Below are 19,808 nucleotides of genomic sequence, written 5' to 3' on the forward strand. Positions count from 1 at the left end.
TCTTTGCATCCTCTTTGCTTAGCAAAGTGCCTGCCACATGGTAGGCACTTGATCAGTATTTGCTGATTGCTAATTAACTGTGTCCTCAGCTTGGGTGCAGAATCCTAGAAGCCAAGACCACGGGAGATAGAGAAGAGGAGAAGGGGTAAATGGTCCAGTAAAATGCCAGTAGTTTTCCTGCAAGGGATCATAGCTAATTCAAAGCTAGCATTGCTTGTAAAGATCATTGGTAATTCAAGTCTGAGCTATGGCTTAGGCTTCTTTTCCAAATACTATCTAATGCTACAGCTCCTGGGGTGGGGGTGGGGCAAGGAAACCATGTCCAGGGGGACATGGATTTAATTTTCTCTCTTTTTCTCTCTCTTTCTCTTTTTCTTTCTTCTGTTCTTTTTCTTTTTTCCTTCCTTCCTTCCTCTCTCTCTCTCTCTCTCTCTCTCTCTCTCTCTCTCTCCTTTTCTCTCATTTTGTTTTTAATGAAAACATAGATAATCTCATTCTATCAGCTGAAACTCAAAAACTCTGTTGAGTATGGTAATAAAATAAAACCCTCAGTGCCATACTTACAGAGGGCATTGGAAGAGACGTGTCATTATAAGGAAGCAAGTCTGGTTTGGCTCAGAGCCTTCCCTTTGTCTCCATGGCCGTTTTGCTGTAAATTTAGAACAGAAATACGCTTTCTGGAATGAAAATGGAGCTTTGGTGGCTGCAAGTGCCTGTTTGCTGCCTCACAATTTTAGCATTAGATGATGGACTTTTTTAGTAGACATTGGATGGCAAAGAGTAGAGGCCCGTAATTTAAAACATTCCACTTCGCCACACTCCAAGAAAAACATGGACCGGTGAACAAAACCAGCACTATCGTAATAAGAAAACAACTAGGTGCATTTTTTCCAAAACCGAAAAACCAGGAATCTAAATGTATGAGTTACTGGCTAAAAATTCCATTTTCATGTCTCACTTTCAATGTGAACTGAAAAAACACCCTAGGCCCAATAAACATGTTTTTTTTTTTTTGGTGTTTTTTTTTTAATGCCCAAGTTCAAGTGTACAGGCATCAGGCTCCCCTCTTTTATAGGTTCAAATCCATCTTTAGTTGCCAGAAATTCTGCTTTAAAGGGTTCTTATTTTCCAAAGGCTTGCCTGCCTGCTTGGCAGGCCCTGACTGCTTTTATTGCACCATTGGACGAGGCAATCTCTAAGCTCCCTTCCAGTGTTAAACTCTATGAACCTATGATATCCCCGAAGGCATGGGAGGGCCCCTACTGGCTCTGGTTTGGCCACATCATGGAGGATTTTATGTTTGCCTCAAAAGTAGGACAGACCTGTTCAAATTTTTGAAATTTTCTAGGGGGAAATAATGGGGCATCTCCATGGTATTTGGGGACAGGGAGAGGAGGCCTGGGTGAAGAAGACATTCAGAGATGTAGCAAATGTCTTACTCTCTTTGTTCATCTAAAGGAAGCCATGAGGGTCCTTCTGACTCCAGGGCCAGTACTCTATTCACTGCACCACCTAGCTGCGACAAACTGTTTTTGTTAATTGTTCTTTTTTTCCTTTTTTTTCTTTTGGAGGGCAGTTGGGGTTAAGTGGCTTGCACAAGGTCACATGGCTAGTTTTTGTGTTTAAATGTATGAGGCCGGATTTGAACTCAGGTCCTCCTGACTCCAGGGCTGGTGCTCTATTCACTGCACCACCTAGTCGCCCCCAGGAAGCCACATGGGATAGTTGTATGAGCACTGGATATCAGGATAAAAGACCTTGTGTCTTATGTGACATTTTGGATGAATCTCTTAACCAATCCAAGTCTCCAAGTACTCCATTTGTAAAATAAAGCTATTAGATTACTAATAATAAAGCTTTGGACCAGTCCATTGGTATATGTTATTCCTGTATGAAGGGAAACCTCCTCTCCCCAACAATGTAGGTCTATGTTTTCTCAGAACTTAAAAGTTGTCTGGGGGGTGGGGGTGGGGGTGGGGCTGCACTTTGCTCAGGGTCACATATCTAGTATATGCCAGAGGCAGGATATAAACTCAGGTCTTCCTGGCTGTGCTGCTACCTCTCTGTACACTTTGCCAGGCTGCTTCTCTTTAATGATAATGATAAACATAGCTAACATTTAGGCATCAAGGTAGCTAATATTAACTTTGAAGTCACTAGGTAGCAGTGAATAGATTATCAGGCCTAGAGTGAGGAAGACTCATCTTCTTGAGTTCAAATTTGGCCTCAGACTCTCACTAGCTGTGTGACCCTGGGTAAGTCACTTAATACTGTTTGCCTCAGTTTCCTCATCTGTAAAATGAGCTGGAAAAGGAAATGGCAAACCATTCCAGTATCATTGTCAAGAAAAGCCCAAATGGAATCACAAAGACTTGAACTCAATTGAAAAATGACTGAACAAACATTTATATGTTGCTTAAAGGTTTCCTAAGTGCTTTATGTATGGATTACCCCATTTGATCCCCAACAGTAACCCATTGTCTTAGATGTTATTATTTTCCCCACTTTAGAACGTCACAAACTGAAGCTCAGGGAGATTAGATGATTTGCCCATACTTACACACCTGGTAGATCTGAGGCTGGATCTGAACTCAGATCTTCCTGAATCCATTTTCTGCCTTTTAACTGCCCCCATGGCTCTAATGTCCCTTTGAGCTAGGAATCTAACTCCCTTCAATTTCATGGGATATTTGAACTAAAAAAAATCTTCTGAGGTTGTCCCTTATTCTGCCACTCTCCAGTCCTGTCTTTGTTATAACAAGATACACTGGATCAGATATTTGTCTAGAAGATTTAGAGAATTTGTTATTGCTGAAAAGGGCCCTTAGAGATCAATTTATCCAACTCACTCATTTTTGTAGTTGAGGAAACTGAGGTTCAGAGAGGAGCCTCACCCAAGGTGACATAGCTCAGAAGTCACTGATCTTGGATTCAATCTTAGATCTTCTCATTCTATATTCAAGACTCTGTCCATTCCTACAGGTAAGAGGAGCCAGAGGGTAAAGGCTCAAAAGGAGCCTGGAGTACAGTTCTGTGGGGCTTGGACTGAAATCTCCTCTTCTCTGTACCTCAACTATCTAGTCCCATCTGTAATATAAAAAAAAGATTGGACTAGATAGAATAAGGGTTTTTAAACCTTTCTGTATGTCATGGATCCCTTTTCAGGGTCATGGTTTTAAATTCAAAAAATAAAATACAAAGGATTATGAAAGAAACCAATTATATCAAAATGTAGCTGGCTACATATATATGCACAAATACACACATATATACACTTATTTATACATGTACATACACACATATGTATGTATGTATACATACACACATAATTTTAAAGTTCATGAACCATGGGTTAAGAACCCTTGGACTAGATGATCTCTAGTTAAGGTGTAGTGTTTTGATGTTTTTTACTTAGTATCCTGAGGTATACTCTCCATTAATCAAAGCAGCCTTCTGTCTGCTCTCCAACCTGGAGCACTTCACCAAGGCACACTCCTCTAAGTAAGGAAGGCTTATCATTCTTCATGGATGTTCTTTGTGCCTAGAAAAGAAGTCTCATGTGATGGACAGATGGGAGTAACTTGTATGTCAGGACTGTAGGCATGGTGGCCAACCATGGAGAAAAAAATTCTTTGCTGGATGATGCAGAATAAAAGGTGTAGGTATCAAGACTTTGATTTATTAATTTTTTAGAGTGACTCAAAATCCAGAGCTTGTTGCTAAATCACATTTATACAGTAAAAGCAAGAATTTGGAATGGAAGACGGAGGTGCACTGTTTTGATTTGTTTCTACTTGGGAAATGAGGTTTGATTCTTGTCATTTCTTCTTTCTTTCATTTGAATTAGGGTAAAAAAAAATCATGGTCTATGGAAAAATTGAGGTTCCTTGGAAGCTGTTGACTCATAAAGGATTTTTGTTTGTTTGTTTTTTCTTACTCCTAGAATTCAGAGGATCTCCTTAGGGGAATTAAGGAATTAGGCAGACTTTCTAATCCTCACTTTAGAAGTTGAACAGAGAATTTGAGGAAGATAGAGAGGTTTGGGAACAGACTAAATTCCTTTACACTCTGTGGATCTGGCTACTTCTTCTGTATTCCAAAATAGCATGGTCTCTAAAGGTGAAGATTCCCCTTTTGGAGAGAAAAAACCCACCCATAGACAAAGCTCTGAAAACCAACAAATCTCATTATAGGGAGAACAGCCAATACAGGTTTTTCCTGTAGTCTGATATTAAGTATGGGAAGGACCCACCTCCATAAAAGAGCTAAAGCTTAATTAAGCCTCTGCTCCCTAAGATAAAAGAAGGTTGGTTCTCTAATCAGGAAGAGGAAGCCTCTTACTAAGACGATGCCAGTGGAAGTCAGAATCTGTTATTGCCTAGCAATAACCAGGAGACCCTCAGAAACTACACAATATGCAAGGCTAGTGTGGAATGGACCCAACAAGACAAGCACTGTGACATAATCCGAAGACACTGAAGGTCCTCAAGGATCAGAAGTGTGAATTGCCTTTACTTACGTCCTGGTCAAAGTTCCCCTATGTGTGTGCTCCTTCAAATACATACCTTGTGAAATATCCTATTGATATTTTTATTACTTGGCCATTTCATTCAATGCTTTGTTTTGCACTCATTGATTTTTGAGAAATGGAGTGATATGATTAGGAATATGAGTTTGGTACCCCTGTCAAATGGTAAGAAAGGGGAAGGAAAAGAATCATAGAGATAACTTAAAAGGTTACAGAAATACATGAGGGGGCCATCTTCTAGAGAAAGGGAATTTCTTTATACCTTGCCCCTCCATATCCACATTTGCCAGATTTTGAGAGCTGTAATAAAATTCTAGCTATTTCACTTTTGCTAGTCTGATAGGTTGTCCAATAAGACAGAGAACAGGATATTTTTTTTTCTTTACAAAGGATGACATTTTGTTGCTCGTGTGGCAAATTGACAACCAAAGTCTTCATTTTGGGGTTTGAATTTGCTTCAAATGCAAGGTAGGGAAACTCTGGGGTGGAAGGTTTCTTGTTTGTCCTTTGTCTTCAAAGTGGACCAATGACATCATGGGGTGATGTCTTTACTCATGCATGAACTGGATTTAGGGGAGGTAGAGTAGCCCAAAGTTCTCTTCTCTCATCTTCCCTGCTCCTTACTTTTTTCTTTCTCTTAGGCTTTTCTCCTTAGAGGAGGAAATCCTAAGATGGAATCTTAGATGAGTCCAGGTCCTTACTTCAATGTCAGTTAGCAAAACAGGAAGCTTGAGTTATAGTGCTTAAGTTGATAGCTCATTAAATATTTTTTTTTTACTTTTACTCAAAGTTGTGTTTTACTAAAACAAATATAATCAAAACCTACAAGAGGTTCATTTTCATGGCTACCTGGGTTTAATTATATAAGTTTCTTGGTCTTAATTTTTTAAGTTCGTCCTTCTCAAAATTCACTAGTGGTTGCATAGGAACATTCCCTAGGGCATTTGCCCATTTGTCAGTAAATTGGCATTGATCCAGAAAGGAGTTGAGGAGACTTGAGTTTGAATCCTGGATTCACCATTTCATTATAAGGTGATCTTTGATAAGTCACTTTTCTATCCTAAGCCTTAGTTTTCTCATTTGTAAAATGTAAGGGTTAACCAGGATGATAGAATTTTAGAGTAGACAAGATCATAGAATTCTATGATTGAAGAGACATAAAAGTTTAGACCTGGAGGAGATGTTAGAGACCACTCCTCATTTTCTTTCTGTCACTTTGTGGCTTCTGTAGCACTAAAATTTGTTTAGAGTCATTTTTTACAGATATTAGAGGTGGCTGAAGTGGGAGATCAAGCAAGTTCCTGCTTTTACTCTACCATCTTGGCTCTGCCCCCACACTCCTCATGTTCTAAATGAGAAAGCATTGCAGAAGAAAGTTAGAGCTCTGGGACATGAACCTAAGTATTCCAACTCTCAGTCCAATGCTCACTTTATAACAGGCTGTGCCTGTATTTGTAAATAAGAAAATTCTGCTTCTCTCATATAATTATTCAAAGGATACACAGTAATGAATCTTGCAATCAGGACTCAAATAGAGGTTTTATGACCTCTTGGTCTGGACTTTTTGACTTGGCATCAAGAATCAAGTTCTATGGTTTAGTCTTGTTCATTCCAACTTCAGCATAGTGAGGCAGGCAAGGTCTTCCTGGAGGAATCAGAGGACTTAGGTCAGCTGGAGGGTTGGACAAGCAAGGTGTTCTGTTGGAGGACTTAGGGCAGAAGGGAAAGAATTTATTTTGCATGGTTCTACAGGAATGGGAAGATATTGTCATTGCTGGAGAAGTAGAGAGGTATGGTCTGAGTCATGTGGTAGATAAGGAAGATGGCGATGCTAGAAGCAGAGCAGTAAATGAGGAGATAGTTGCATGGAATTGTAGTGTAAGGACCCAATGGGTACCTTGTTTCTATCATCAGAGTTGTTGAAATCGTCTAAATGAAGTAATGAATTCTGTCTTTGGATGCGTTAAGATATCTGAGCAACCTGTAGTTGTTCTTACTGTGCTTGTCATCAGTCCCTCACTGAACTAGAGCTCAGCTTCCTGGCTTTCCCTCTTCCTTTTTGGTAGAAGCAGGGTGGGGAGGAGTAAGGCACTCTGGGAGTGGTCTTTTTGTCCTCTCAATAGGAGAGAAGTGGCTAGAACACAGGAGACATGATCTCCAAGTGGGGAGGATCTAGCTATTTCACTTTTGCTAGTCTGCTAGGATGTCCAACAAGACAGAGAACAGGATATTTTTTTCTTTACAAAGTATGACATTTTGTTGCTGGTGTGGTAAGTTGACAACCAAAGCCTTCATTTCGGGGTTTGAATTTGCTTCAAATGCAAGGTAGGGTGGAAGGTTTCTTGTTTGTCCTTTGTCTTCAAAGTGGACCAATGACATCATGGGGTGATGTCTTCACTCGTGCATGAACTGGATGTAGGGGGGCTAGAGTAGCACAAAGTTGTTAGCCTCATTGTCTTCTCCACTGTCTTCAAAGTCCAGTGGCAAGAGAAGAGTCAAGATGACTGCTGTTGGCCCAGGATGCACCGGATGCCTTTGGTATCTTCCATGTCTGACCAAGCTCTTAGCACTCCAAAACGCCTGTTTCAGCCACCTTCATGGCCATTACAAGAAATCATTCTCATCAACCCATTCTACCGGGTGTCTACACATCTTTGGGGTAGATATCCCCTGTAACTGAGCAATGTGTCTGAGGGCCATTGGTTACCCCCAACCTGGGTTAGTTGGTCTACTGAGACGGTTTATCAGGGTGTTTCCACTATGCATGCTACCACTTCTTGGAGCCACAGGTGAGAGTTAGGAGGCAGGTGGATACCAAAGGTAGAGTCCTGAAAAGGACTGGGCAAGCCTTCAGACCAGAGGTGCTAGGTGCTCAAAAAACAGGGGAAAGCCTTATTGCATACAAACTCACAATGTCAATCACTAAGTCTGAAATTACACGACAATGAAAACTCCTACAATAGTTCTATTTAGAAATCCAAAAAGTGGTTGATGTCTATGATGACTAATAGGTGGTGGTTAAAAGATTTAGAAATGGAGGGAACCTAAGAGACTGTTTCCTCTGACCCTCTCACTTTATAGGTGTGAAACTGTGGCCTAGAGAGAAGAATTAATTTGTCAAGGTCTGAGTAGAGTAGCAAGCGGCAAAGCCAGAATTCAAACTCAGTCTTCTGACTCCAGATTCAGGATTCTTTCCATTTTGTTGTGTGGCCACATTTGCTCAAGCAGAGAAATTATCAAGGAGATAGCAGAAGTCCTTGATATCCTGGGTGGGAAGTTGGGTTCTATTATCTCTAAGGTCCATTCTAATTCTGACCACTCCAGTGTTCTACTATAGTATCCTTTCCTCGGAAAGTGGCCAGGAGGTAGTTGGTAGAGTCACTGAGGATGGAGCTTAAATTTAATTTAATCTGTTAATTTGCTTATGATGTTAAATCCAGTGCGATCAATAGCATGCAAGGAAGCCTTGGTTTAAGTGGGCCAATGGGCAGACTTGACACATTCAACTTCATCCCAGGGATTTCCTTCTAAATTTCTGTCACAGCAGATCATGAGCCATTGGTGATGGTTATTGTTCTGTCTGTCTGTCTGTCTGTCTGTCTGTCACTCTGTCTGTCTCTGTCTCTCTGTTTCTTTGTCTCTCTGTCTCTCTCTTTTAACACATCTCTGTTCTTGCCCCAGTGCTGGTTCTAATTCTTGGTTGAATCTCTCTTTTAAATTTTCTCTATTAAAATCCATAAGACAGAACAAAGTCACATGCAGGTCCTGTAGTTGTCTTTCTTTACTTTTGTGTAACCCTTGAAAACAGTGAAATTCTGAATGGACACTTGTTTCTATTACATGTAGCTACATTAAATTCCTCAGATGTATGTTTACTGAGGTTTTCCTTGTTTCCTGTGTTTGCATTTCAAAGTCTCTAACCAGCTCTGACTTTTTCATCAGAAATATTTGAAAGTACTCTATTTTATTACAGGTTCATTAAAGACAGGTAGGTGGTACAGCTGATAGAGTGCTGAGCCTAGAGTCAGGAAGACCTGAGTTCAAATCTAGCCTCAGACACTTACTATTTCATTTGCCTCAATTTTAAAGGACTCAATTATTTGGGTCATGCCTTCCACCTTCTGTTCTAAGCTATTTGTACATCTTCCATTTTTTTCCCCCAAGAGCTCCAATTTCAGCTTTTATCTCTGCATTTCTTCCTGGTATAATTTCTGGTATCCTAATATTCAAGCCATGTTTTTATTCCCTGAGGATCTGCTCATCCTTATTGAAAAGTTTCTCTATTCTTTTGGGTTTACTATTTGTTCTTCTTTTAAGCCATAGTATTTCTTCATTGTTTTGACAGGTTTTAGAAAATATTTCTTTATATTTATACATATTTATAAATTTTTATATCCTACAAACATATTTATAAATATATTTATATTTATTTAAATATATTCATTTATATCACTAGTCTTAGTCTGGATTGGAACTTTGCACCAAGGGTTTGTGACAAGAACCCAACTTCCTCTCACACTCTTGGATTAGATGGCTATGCCCTGGCCTTGTCTCCCTGTCGTCTGGATCTGCTGTCAGTCATTACCCACTATACTTCCAGGTGGGGTAGAAGATTCCTAACCCCTCTCCTTAGCTGCTTCCTTAACCTTGGCCTGGGCTTCGGATGTAGGCAGGGAACTGAGACCACAGCTCACCATTTCCATCAGTGTCTAGCTTCTTCTTCTCTCTCCTCTCCCTGTAAAATTGCTAACTGGATGTTGGCTTTGGCCAATGTACTATGCTTCCCTGACAAGTCCAACCAAGACATCATCATCATCATCATCATCATCATCATCATTTCTAGCATTTATATAGGACCTACTGTGTGTCAGGCACTGTGCTAAACACTTTAAAATGTTATCTCATGTGATGCTCACAACAAATTTAGGAGGTAGGTGCTCTTATTATCCCTGTTTTACAGTTGAAGAAACTGAAGCAAACTGAGGTTAAGTGACTTGCCCAGGGTCACACAGCTAATAAATGTCTGAGGGCAGATTTGAACTGAGTTCTTCCTGATTTCAGGTCCAGCATTCCCTCCACTCCCTACATATTAGAGCTTGATCTGGCTTTAGGTTTCCTGGAGTACTCCAAGGCAAATGCACACTGCCTGAGTATCTCTTCCCTAACTCTGTCTTCTTGTACATCATCTATTGATAACTAGCTTCATCCCTTGCTTTAACTTTGGGCAGGTCTTCTTGGCTTCAGGCCCCTTGGCACACCCATGACCAGAGCACCGGCAGGCATCGGGCCATCTTCTTGTGCAATCCTGGGATGACTGAGGGAGATCAGTGGTGTTTTCCTTTGGTTTTACTGATCATTGCTTCATCTGGGGCATTTTTAAAATCTTTACTGGGAAGTTCCTTAGGGGAGAGGAACTCAGTCATAACATTTTTTTTGTTACCATCTTTGCTGGAAGTCCAAGTCACTTGATTCCTTTAACCCTCAGTTTTCTTATCTGGAAAATGGGGACAGTGGTACTTACAGACTTGTTGTAGTCCTCAAAAGAACCATAAAGCATTTTCAAACTTTCAAAAATTATGTGAAATTATATAAATTTTAACTCTTTTTGGTATCACCTCTGAGCCTAGCCTTGCATTGCATACTGTAGATAATAAAGGCTGTCCCAACAATCTTACTGTGGTTTTGAGCTTTAATATCTTAAAACTTAGGGCATCTCAGTGACCCATTGCATAGAGAGCTGGTCTGAAAGTCAGGAAGACTCATCTTTCTGAGTTCAAATCTAGTCTCAGACATTTACTAGTTGTGTGGCCCTGAGCAAGTCACTTAACCCTGTTTGCCTCAGTTTCTTCATCTGTAAAATGATCTGGAGAAGGAAATGGCAAACCACAGAAGTACCTCTGCCAAGAAAACCTCAAATGGGGTCACGAGTCAGACAAAACTAAAAATGGTGGAACAAGAAGAGCAACCTTAAAGCATATAGAAATACATCCTGTACCAAAACATGATCCCTGCCTTTGTGGAACTGACTGCAAGCAAATAATGTTAAGAACTGGAAAGGATCTCATAAATCAGTCTGCCCAAACTCCTTTATTTTACAAATGTAGAAACTGAGTGCTGCCCAACTCTGGAATGACTTAAACAGTCTAGTGGATGAGATAAAACCTAAAATGATTAAAGAGTAATGTAATTTAAAGTAAAATGCCAAATTGATGGTGCAAGAAATTAGCCAGTAATAACAGGTGTATGACCTCATAGCATGACAAAGTTTATAAAGTGCTTTCTTCTCAGCAATCCGATCTAGGTGGGCAATGCAAATATTGGCTTTCCCCTTTTATAGAAGAGAAAACCGAGTTTCAGAAAGACAAAATGAGTCACCAATATCGCATAGACAAGAAGTGAGAAAGGAGATATTACTATGGGGTGTAGAGGGAATGTTTCATGGGGTGTGGGTTCGAATAGTGGGATTTGGACAGGTAGAGAACAGGCATCTCCAGGTTGGGGGAAATGCATGTGGCCTGTGCAGGGGAGTCATGGTTGGGACAGGAGATAATTGAACATTTTGTCTCCCCAGCATCTAGACGACAACAAGGAATATTTTAGTCACTTAGTAATCAACTTATAGGATGGATAGATAGATAGATAGATAGACAGATAGATATAGATAGATACATAGAAAGAAAGAAATATTTTCAGGTGCTAAATAAAGGTTTATTATTATTGAAAACTATTCTTCTTGGAGCAGCTAGGTGGTGCTGTGGGTAGAACACCAGTCCTGGAGTCAGGAGAACCTGAGTTCAAATCCAGCCTCAGACACTTACTCAGACCCTGGTCAAGTTACTTAACTCCAATTGCCACCTAAAAAAAAAAAAAGGAAAAAAAATTTTCTTCTTATCTTGTTTGATGGAGTTTAGATAGAAATGATTCTGGGATAGATTGCTATTCTGTTACTCTTTTACATTTAATGATGACAGCATTTTGTAATTAAAAAAGAACATTGGTATATAATCTGTAATAGGAACTTTTGTACATATGAATCATATGTTCATATTTGTAGTATAGGGATTGGGGGGGGGTGCTGGAAGTGTTGTCTTAGGCTGTCAGACTCTAAAGGATAGAATTTTCTGGTATATAAGTCTATTCACCTGATAATGTTTTCCTAGGTCTCCAGGAGATGATTTTCTTTTTTGCCATTTGTAGTAATATGTTGCATAGTTTCTGTCACTTCATTGCATAATCTGCTTTATTAATATTGTAATTAACAATAGTAATATGCTTACCGATTGATCAGGGAAAGGCTCAGCAATACTTCCAGCCTGTAAATATCCCTGCCATTGTTGCCCACTGGAAGGATCTTGCTGAAATATAGCAACAGTGCAGAACTAGAAGGGCCTCAGAGGGCAATATGTTCAACTCAGAAGGAATCCCTCTTTAATATCCCCAGCAATTAGTTCACCAGCCTCTGCACTCCAGGGATGGGAACTCAGTAGCAACCATAGAAATGTTTTCCATTTTTCATAACTTTAAATGTTAGGAATTTTTGCTTTCTATGGAGCCCAAATATTCCTCTCTTCAATGTCTAACCTTAAACCCAATGGCTGTTTTTGTGGCCAAAAAAAAAAAATGCTACTCCTAATCATTCTTTTCACCTATTGGACTCTGGGGTGGTGATGCTGCCTAATTACTCCTGACTCTATCCACCATGCTGTATGCCAGAGAAGCAGAGGCCAATCTGTTTTAATAACCAAGTATAAATCTATAAATCTCCTAGTTGCATTCTGCCAATAAAGGCACAGATGGAGGCCTCCGGAGTCCCCAAGTATTCAAGCCACAGTCAACACGGACTGCTTTCTGGAGCTGGTGGATGAGTGTTTAGGGCACGCAATCACAGTGAGAACTCATGGGTCCTTATCTGCTGAGGATTAGGGGGAGCCTGTGTGTAACACATGGTGACAGGCACATCAGGGCAAGCAACCTTGTTCCAATTAGGGGACTGGGAGGTCTGCTTAGAAAAAGACAAAAAGCCCAGAAAAACAGCCCTGTCTTGAGTCACTTCCTTTTTGGCTTCCTGGTCTGGGAACTCTTTGATGTTGATGGTCTCTTCTTGGTTATGGAGAAGAAAACATGGTCCCCTTGCTCTAATTATCTTGCTGTGGAAGTGACGGCAAGACATCCGCTAATCATTGAGTAAGGGAGTCAACAGCTATTTACTGAACCCACAGGGTGGGGAGAAGGAACTGAGGTGCTTGAGATAGTCACAGAGTCATGGAATTCCCAACTGTCACAATTGGAAAGTACCTCAGATGATGTCTGGTCCTATCTGTACCTGAATGGGGATTACTTCTGTGACCATGTTACAGTGAATGGAGCTAACTGTATATATTGCTTTGAAAAAGCTCATTTGCTATGAAGGAATTTACAAGGACTGGGTGTGGGGAGGAAGAAAGGGGAATGGGAGTGTGGGGAATCAGTGAAATCCATTATGGGATATTGAGACAAATTATTTCCTCCTCCCCATGCCCCACTATCTATTATCAGCAAAAATTAGGAGGTGAGACTCCATTTCCAAGGTACTACCCTGCTCCAAAAATTGAAGGTTCTTTGGGGTGGCAATGGGGTATAGTATACCACACACAGGATGAGGAGACAGAGATCCAGATTCAAGACTTGGTTTCAACATTTATAAGTTGGGTCCCCTTGGCCAATTCAGTTGTACTCTCCAAGGCTCTTTTCCCTCTATTATAAAATCAGAGCAACAATGCTTACCCCTTACTTATCTGAGAGAATGAGGTTTGTAAAATCTTAAGGCTGCTATAATGCAAAGAAGACAGATGAGTGCCATATGTTTACTGAACAAAGTGGACTGAGAGCAGGGCTTGAAACCAGGAAGATGTGTGCTCAAGTCTTAACCCTGACAAATATTGGCTTTGTGACTCTGAATGTGTCACTTGCCCTCTGGGTGCTTGAGACCAGTGGTGTCAAATACAAGTAGAAAAGGAGGCCACTAAACCACACATAGAGATCCCTGCAGGCTGGGTAGAAGTTTCCAAGAATAGAAGTTCCCGAGAAGGGGAGGGAATTTTATCAACTGGGAGTTTCTTATGTGCTGACCCCTATACTAGTCTCCAGAATCTGTTGGAAGAAAAACACCTCAAGTTCTTGAGAAATTGAGATGGACCAATCAGGAGTTTGCTTAGTGGGTAGAATGCAGAGAAGCTTGAAAGACAAGACAAGACGTTGTTTCAAGTGTATGGGGTTCTGTAGGCACAAGCTTAGAGGTCAAACATAGATCTAAAATTTATCTGCACCTAATGATCACCCCTCATTTTACAAATGGAGAAACTGAGGCTCAGATTAGGGAACAGAATGGGAGTGTGCAGTCCAATTGAGTCTGGAACTCAGTTTTCCTGACTGAAATTCTAATGCTTTGTCTACAACACTGCATTGTCCCTAAGAAGGTCTGTCTCTGAATGGGGGAGGTTATTGATAGACTGTGGGAAAGGGAGAGAGAAAAAGGGACCCAGCATGAATGGAAGCACTAACGCCTGTAGTAAAAATGGTGACGATGGTATGGTCAATGAAGATGTTGACCTGACTGAATGAGTGCTGATAGTAGGAGCTAGAGTCCAGACAATAGAATGGGGGCCAAGTGGAGACAGCAGTATATATAGGGCTACCTATGGGTATTTCTTTCAATTATTGCTGACTTGAAATGATCCATTTGATAAATGAGACAGACACAGGCCCTTAAGAACTTACCTGGTCTGTATTTCCATATCAACCTAATCCCAGACCCCATTAGCTCATAAAATTGCTCTGAGCATCCAGGGTCGGCAAATTTCCAAATGATTCCATTTTTTCCCCTTCTAACAAGCCATGTTCAATTTCTTAAGGTCTTTTGAAAACATTTCTATCTCCTAATTGTGGTGAGAATCACATTTCTGGGCCCTGGGTGGGTTCAGTAATGACTTTTTATGGTACATAATTGAGAACAAACTAAAGAAAACATTCTCGTAACATAGAACAGAAATACACCTATAGATTTGGGCATATTTCAGATCACACATGGATTAAGGAATCTCAGGTTTGAAACTGACCACAGGGGTCATATTGTCCAACACTAATACTAGTTCAGCCTCTGTTTGATTGAGTCCAGTAATAAGGTGCTCGCTATCTCTGATAACAGTATACCTCATTTTTTTAATAGTTCTAAGTGGTAGAATGGGCCAGTATCACAGTGGATAGAATGCTGGGCCTGGTTCAGGAAGACTCATTTTTCTGAGTTCAAATCTGGTCTCAGACTTCCTAACTGTGTGATCCTGAGCAAGTCACTTAATCCTTTTTGCCTCAGTTTCCTTATCTGTAAACTGAGCAGGAGAAGGAAATGACAAAATCCTCCACTATCTTTGCCAAGAAAACCCCAAATGGGGTCATGAAGAGTCAGACACAACTAAAACAATTAAACAGCAACAAGTATTAGAACATTTTTCCTTATGATAAGGAAATTTGGCCTCTTTGTAACTTTTCCCCCAACTCTTTGTTCTGTTCTCAAGGGTCAGACTTTATTCATCTCAATTCCACATGACTGTCCTTTGAATACCAGATGAGGTCTATCATTCCACACCTCTTCCCCTCCATGCCTTTTCTTCAACTAGTCTTCACATGACAGGGTCTCCAAGGTACTTCTTTTCCCGCCTCCTCTTCCCTATTTGTGCTCTAGTTTCTCCTTCCTAAAACATGGAAAGAACAGTATGTTTGAGGTCAGAGGATCTGGGTTCAAGTTCCAACCATGCCACTTTCTAGCTTCATGCCTTGACAAGACCCTTGTCCTTGCGTTTCAGATCCCCACTTGCATACTGAAGCATTGAACTAGACTGAGGAGATTTTATCTGGGGTACTTGAACTTTTTAAAAAATATTTTGATAATTGTATCTCTATGTAATCCATTTCCTTTAGGTTTATTTAATGGATTTGAAAAACTTTATTCTGCATTGGAGTCCATAGAATTTATCAGACCACGAAAGGGGTATGTGACATAAAAATGGCTGAAAGCCCTGGATGGTCTCTGAGTCTCCTTCCAGGTTAACCTGTTTATATATTCCTGTTCATGTAATCAGTTCTACCTTTATAACATCTCATATTTGTACCCTTCTTTCTGACACTGCTCCCATTCTGGTTCAGGTTCTCATTACTGCATGCCTAGTGTGACAAATGAAAATTCCAAAAGACATAATTTCTGGGTAATAAGTAATCAATTCTATTAATTATGGCTAGCAGATAATAAATAGATGGTCATTTGGCTTTCTCTTGTAAACCAAAGACTAATTGTGGAGGCCACTCAACACATATACCCTTGGAGGAGTGAGGAGGACAGGTGGAAATCAATTCTGATTGGTTAACAATTAATAAAAGAATTAATATTGTAATATGTATCTAATTCTATATAATATATACATGTTATATGTAATTATATATAGTACTATAGTTGGAGGTGGGCTTATTCTAATGAGGGGCTGGGGGATTCGATTATGTCACTCTTGGACCAAGAGAGATTTATCTCAAGCCAGACCACTCCTTCCTCAGGGAGTCTCCACCCATTCAATGAACAATGAACCATGGTGGAGTAAGAATTCCACCTAGATAAGCTGGTCTGGGTGGGGAGAAATGTTCTTTAAAGATTGAGCTTTGAATGAAGAAATAGAAAGGGAAAAAACTTGGATCCCCAAAATATGAATTGGTTATTAATAATTATTCCTCTCACTAGACTGCTGTGGTAACTTGGTTGGTCTCTCTGCAACAAATTTCTCCGCACTCTAGGTATCTTCTGCTCAGCTGTCAAAATGAACTTCCAAAAACCAATCCATCCCACCTTATTTAATAGATTTCAGTGGTTCCATGTTACCTCCAGGATCCAATATAAAATTCTCTGCTGCCTCCCCGATCCTTTTGCACCACTTTCCCCTCTGTAAACTCTCTGATCCAGTGACATTGACCTCCTTGCTGTCCCTTGAACATAACACTCCATGTCCAGACACTGTAGATTTGCCCCGGCTAGTCTTTGTGCCTAGCACTTTCTCATCTCGACCTCTTGGCTCCCCTGGCTCTTCAGGTCTCTGATAAAATCCCACCTTCTGTAAGAAGCATTTCCTGGTCCCCTTAATTTCCTGGTGTCTTTCTTCCATGGATCATCTCCTTTATTTGGATTAGTTGGTCCTTTATTTACTTTGTGCGTATGGAATTGTTTGCACATTACCTCCCCATTAAACAGAGCTCCTGAGAGCAGTGGCTGTTTTTGCCCTTCTTTGTAACCCTAGCGCTTAACACAGTGCCTGGCATATAGTTTGTGCTCATTAAATGCTTGCTGAGCCGGTGATGACTTGACCCTTGTCTCTGTCAATAGTCCTCTAGCATTTCTGTTTTGTTCTTGTCACATCCAAGGGCTGAACTCTCTTCTCAGCCTTTATGCACTATGGGACTGAAAAACCCAAGAATACCATGCTCAGCCTCAAGCCAGCAGCTCCCTAGGGAGCCTGGGCGTTCCAGCCTGGCAGCCATTGCTCCCCAAAGTCCAGAACTCTTTCTCTGGCATTGTCTCCCGAGTCTAGAACAGGACATACTTTTGTGAATATTCTCAAAACTTTCATGATTTCAGAGATGTTCATGTTGCTCCTCTGGTCAAAAATCTTCAGTAGCTCCCTATTACCAAGCGAGAAATTTTCAAGCTCTTTCCCCTACTAGTCCAGGTTTTCCATCATTTGGTACCATCTTACTTTTCCAGCCTTGACTTGCACTATAACTTGTCATGAGCTTTGCTTCAGCAAAGGTGAACAGTTTGCTCACCTTGGAGCATACCAATTTCTCCCTTGACTTTGTAGTGCTATTGCTCTTCACTCTCCCAGAAAACTATCTTCCTCTTTGTCTATTGAAATGTATCTATTCCACAAAAAATGGGCATTGTGCAGGAACCTGAGATTCTTATTGGGTTTCCAGCCTAGGACCATCCCCTACAGTCCCCTTTAAGAGACTGGGAATAGACTTCCATGCATTAGACTCATGAGAAAGAATTTTGTGAGGTCTAATATCAAAATTTAGTATATTGATAGGGACTGAAGCTGTGATTTCCTTGGTATAGATAATGCCATCAACCAAAGAAGATTGGTGTGTTCTTTGCAACTTCTGGTCTTAGAGAATTACCTAGAATACTGAGAAATCAGGTGACATGCCTAGGGTCTCACAGTCAATATTTGTCAGTGGTGATCCTTGAACCCAGGTATACCTAGCTGTGAGGTTAGCTTTCTATACACCACACCATGCTTCCTGCCCTAAAATTTAAGTGTAACTTTTGAAAAACAGATCATGAATATTTTTTTTATGATTTGACTGTTAACAGTTTTCTCTCTCTCTCTTTATTTTATTTTATTTTTTCCAAGTTTTATTTTAGATTCAAACACAAGAACACAAATACTGAATAGAGAAAATAAATAAACACGTATTATAAACTTAAATATTGGAACTTAAATACAAAGAAAGAAAATGCATGTCATGTGCATAACAGAACATTGAAAGGATTCAAAATCTGTAAAAATAAATTTTAATTTCAAGAAAGCCTTTATGATAAATAATACACATTATGTTGAGAACTGCCCATCTTTTCTATACTTTCTTGTAAGTTTTCTTTTGTTCTCTCTTGTAAATTTTTTTCCTCTTTCTCTAAGATCATGAGTATTTAAAAGACCATTTTAAACTCATGAATTTCTAGCTAAGATTGGTGAATGTGTCATCTCTAGTGAAATGGTTCTTGAACTTCATTCTAATCCTATAAGCATTTGCTAAATGCCTACTACGTGCTGGGAACTGGGTTAGGGGGCTGGGAATCCAGAAACAAAAAAATAAAATTGAAACATTTCCTACCCTCAAGGAGTTTTCAATTGACTGTCTTTGTCCCTGTTCCATTCAGCATATTTATCAATGACTCAGGTGAAGACAGATTTATGAATGACCCAAAGCCAGATAGCCAGCACCTTTGCCAGTGAAGTCAGAATTCAAAAAGTTCTCAGTGGGTTGGAATAATAGACCAAATCTAATACAAGTCAATTTAGAGATCACAAAAGGTCCATAGAGACCGTAGATTTCACCATGCTATTTTAAGATGAGTGAAACGAAGCCTATAGAGGGGATGTGACTTGCCCAAGTGTTGTCCCGACAGTAAGTGACCCATGAGGGATTCAAACTCAGGTCCTGTAACTCCAATCCGGGCTCCTTACCCTTACCTCCACTGACTTTCTTGAGCCTTGTTAGCCAGAATATGAAAACTGAACCTGTGTGACAAGTACTTGTTTTACTTAGTAATCTAAGTTTTCGTAAAGAGAAACTTATTTTTTTTTTCATGGTAAAGAGTGATTTTAGAGTTCTTAGCTTAGAGAGAACAACTCTGCCCCCACCTGGTGGCTACAAGAATATATTGCAGGGGACAGACCCTGCTGCCAGATCCCTTCCCTGGGAATCATAGAATCCCATGGAGCTTAGAAACCATCTAATACAGTTCTTCTATTTTATATATGAGGATATCCATGTCTTGGAACGTGAAATGACTTGCCCAAGGTCACACTGACAACTGTTATACCCCTACACACCCTCTGTTCTAATCAAATTAGGTAACTCCCCTATAGAAACACAGAGCTATCATGCCTTCGTTCCTTTGCTCAGTTGGTGTCTCTGCCAAGACTGCCTTCGCTCCCCCTACTTTCCTATTAAATTACTGCCTTTCTTTTAATGCCCAAGTCAAATGTATCATCCTTCAGGAAGTCTTCCATCATCCCAGCAAATCTTACTTCCTAGATCTCACAGGGGACCTTGGTAAATAACACTCTAATGTAATTAATTTGCATTATAGCTCATAGTTATCTATGTTGGGGTCTTATCCCCCTCCTAGACTTTTAGCACTATGAGAACTGGCACCTAGCTTTAGCCAGACTTTATATTTCCTTCAGAATTGAACATGGTACTCTACACACTATAGATGTTCAGTAAATAAATGTTTGTTGATTGATACATTGGCACAGGTAGTCATTGGCAGTGGCAGGAATGACAGACTCAGGTCTGTAGACTCCAAGTCTTAGGCTCTTTCTTTAGTAGTTCTCAATAATGACAACAAAAAGAATCTAAACCTATTTACTTTCCACATCAGGGTAAGGAAGAAGGTACCAGCACTGCTCTCTCTCTCTCTCTCTATGGGGTCTATGATAGGGAAGGGACAGTGTGGTATAATGGAAAGAACATCCAG

The sequence above is a fragment of the Petaurus breviceps genome, unplaced genomic scaffold, assembly GCF_028583685.1.
Source record: "Petaurus breviceps papuanus isolate PSGF00001 unplaced genomic scaffold, PetGlider_PUasm1.0 188, whole genome shotgun sequence".
Classification (NCBI taxonomy): Eukaryota; Metazoa; Chordata; class Mammalia; order Diprotodontia; family Petauridae; genus Petaurus; species Petaurus breviceps.